Consider the following 3,273-nt stretch of genomic DNA (forward strand, 5'->3'; position numbering starts at 1 on the left):
GAATTTCCTCTTGCCCTGATACATAGCCTCTTCCATATACTGGAGTACTCTTCACTGGTATATTCTTGACCAAACCTTGTCCCTAGTGTCCATAGTCTACCTTATTTGTCTCTCTGTGCCAACCTGGGCTGAAAAATAACTCACCTCAACATTTTCTTGGCTGCCTCTCTCAGTATTAGAGGAGTTTGGGATGAGGGTGGAGGAGTTTAGCTATCCTTCATGTTACTCTGCTATCTTATCCCCATAAGGCTTTTTAATTCATTCATTTTTTTTTAATATTTCACCAATTTGTGTGTCCTCCTTGGACAAGGGCCATTCTAAACTTCTCTATATCATGCCAATTTTAGTGTATTTGCTGCTGAAGCAAGAACTCTTATTAATTTTTAAAAATTACCCTTACCTTACCTATGGATTCTCTGCAATGGCTAGGCAATTGGGATTTAGTGACTTATCCATAGTCACACAGCTAGGAAGAATCTGAGACCAGATTTGAATCCAGGTCCTCCCAAGTCCTGGCCTGGTGCTCTTTCCACTGGACTACCTCCCTACCCCTTCTTATTTTTTCTTAACCTCAATCTATATCCTCTACCTTAGTCATTCTCTTCTCTTCAAGAAATGCCATCAAAGACCCTGTTCTATTTTCTTTCCTTTTTCCTCCTTTTCTCCCCCATACTCTCATCTAGCATGTTAGAATTCTGCTATTAGTGATTTCCCATGATTTCTGAGTCACAGTCTCAATAATTCAATTCCACTTATTTATTTAGTACCTACTATGTGCAAGGCTGTCCCCAAAGTCCTATTCCAATTACCCTCCAGGGCATGAAGATGATTCTATGTTTTTGAAAGCTATGCCAGTGTGGTAGGTCCTAGAAAACTTAGAAGGCATTGAATATGAGCCTGGTGACAGACCATTATCCAAGGACCAACCTAACTAAGCTCAGAAATACTCAACACTGAAAACTTCCTTCTTGAGCAATGATTTTTTTGGTTGATACAATTCACTGAAGTCAAGTCAAGGTGTCAAGGATATAAAGATGGGAGGGAAAACCTTCACAATCTCTGCCCTCAAAGAGCTTACAATCTAATTTAATCTGGTTTAACCTCATCATATCTAGTAAAACAGCTCATAAAGCTCTCTGCTCCATTTCTTTTTGGTTTTGCAACAATCCCTTATTTAGTATTTCTTCCCTCCTCTGGGCTTTTGTAGAAAATGAATATTGCCTCTCTATTAGAATCCACTGTGCTGCATGCAGTGATTAGCACATCTGGTGCTTTAGAACAGTCCAGAATAGGTAACTTATCTCATTAATGAAGTGGGTGCCCATTTATGACATACAGATGCTCTTTTAAGTTACCAACACATCACTGGCCTCTAGTATAACATTACAGCCTCTAAAATAAAAACAGTGCTAGAGAACCACATAGGGAGTCATTTAGACAGATGTAATCAGCTCCACTATGACGATGCTTCTTTTATGATAATTAGAGAAAAAAGCTTTGAGGGCCCTTTACTTTGAGTAGCCCCTGGGGACCTGAACTCAAGATTGCTCTCAGAGCTAAAGTCAGTGCTGACCTGCCTTTTCATCATATGTTCAGGGATAGCAATGAATGCAGATGCAAAATTCACTGTGGGTCTTGTGAACATATAGATGAACAGAAGCATGTGTCCCTGGGAAAACTTGTTTATCTTTAAAGTAAGCATTTATTAAGCACCTCCTATATACAAGACACACTATTAGGTATTAGAGATACAAAGGCAAGAAAAAAAATCAATAAAGTATCCCCCTAATGGGATACTTCCCAGATGGGCAAATTCCTAGATGGAGCAATTTACTCTCACATCCCCTAGGATTGAGTTAGTAGGCACAAAGGCTATTAGCATCTTGACAATAAGAACACACTCATTCACCCTTCATTGAGAAAGAGTAGATTGATCTTGGCCCTGGGAATAATTTAATTGTCATTGGCCCTCTATTTTGGACCTATAAGTCAGAGCAGGCCTGTGAGGAGCTATCTTTTAGAGACATCCATAGATCCTAGGACCTTGAACTCAAGACTCTTGGAAGTGTGGTAGTGCCTACTAGTCTTCTTCCTATGTCCAGTCTTCCAGTCATCCTTGAGGGAAGCAATTCCTGTGGAGAAGGAGCCATCTTCCTTCCCACTGCCACCATCACTGTTGACCAACTTGCCACTGATCCAGCAGGTAAGACTGGAAGCCCTGCGAATGGCAGCACTTCCCTGGCCACTAGTCCTGCTTCCAGGCCAGTCCCCACAACCATCATACCAGGGCAAACCCTGTGGAGATGTGAGCTGGTAACTGCTTCTGTGGGTGTTGCAACCACAGCTACTAAAGACTCAAAAAAGAAAGTTCTTGCCACCAAAATCCTTGGCAGCATCAAATGGATCAGTATCAGAAATGGATGTGTTGGTTTTTTTTTCAGTGGGAATGACATTATAGATAATGTATTACCATCTGCTTTGCTGCTAAACCCTAAGGACCACTCCATTTGAGTTGCAGCTGGTAAATACAAACTCCTTCAGAGCAAGTCTTTCTGTTTGTATTCTTAATCTTTTGCACATAGTAAGAGTTTGATAATTTTAAAAATTAATTCATTCAAAAGAGCAAAAGAAGATTTTGTTCCTTAGAGGATGGTCAAGTCCCCAGAGTCTAGCCACTACTTCCTTACCATTACTAAAGATGACAACTGGGGTGACAGTAGCCAGAGGCAGTAGTACAGTAGCAATAGTTCCAGGATCTCAAGTTCCTGGACACTGAGTTTATGGCCCAAACTATGGAAAGACAGTGGCAAAATCTTTTGACCCTAATTGTAATAGTAGAGCCCTGTGGCCCAGTAGTGGAGTCTCTGAGACTCAGAATTCTGGAAGAATGGTAACAGCTTCCAATCCACCAAACATCTGGATTAGTGTCAAGAGTTCCTGCCTCTCTGACTACCCAACATTATTTTTTCTTTTCTTTTTTATTCTTTTCTTTCCTCTCCTTTTCTCTTAAACCTTTACTTCCTGTCTTAGTAACAACTCTAAAACAGAAGAGCAAGGGCTAGGCAAATGGGGTTAAATGACTTGCCCAAAGTCACACAGCTAGGAAATGTTTGAGGTCAGATTTGAACTCATCTCAAGCCCTGGCTCTATCCATTGGACCACTTAGCTGTATCAACATTGTTTCTTTTCATGAGAGAACCTGAGTCCTTCAGTTATCACTTAGACTGGGAAATTCTATAGATCTTTAAGGTTAAAGAAAGAATCACTTAAATG

General features: G+C 40.5%; 1 non-coding gene across 1 annotated transcript; it reads right to left on the reverse strand.

Annotated features, from left to right (window-relative positions):
- Nucleotides 1-264: 264 nt before the first annotated feature.
- On the reverse strand, nt 265-367 carry LOC130456047 (U6 spliceosomal RNA). Its single transcript, XR_008914322.1, has one exon. It is a non-coding gene; the product is annotated as a U6 spliceosomal RNA (small nuclear RNA).
- Between the last annotated feature and the right edge of the window lie 2,906 nt (nt 368-3,273).

This window comes from Monodelphis domestica, chromosome 8, assembly GCF_027887165.1.
Source record: "Monodelphis domestica isolate mMonDom1 chromosome 8, mMonDom1.pri, whole genome shotgun sequence".
NCBI lineage: Eukaryota > Metazoa > Chordata > Mammalia > Didelphimorphia > Didelphidae > Monodelphis > Monodelphis domestica.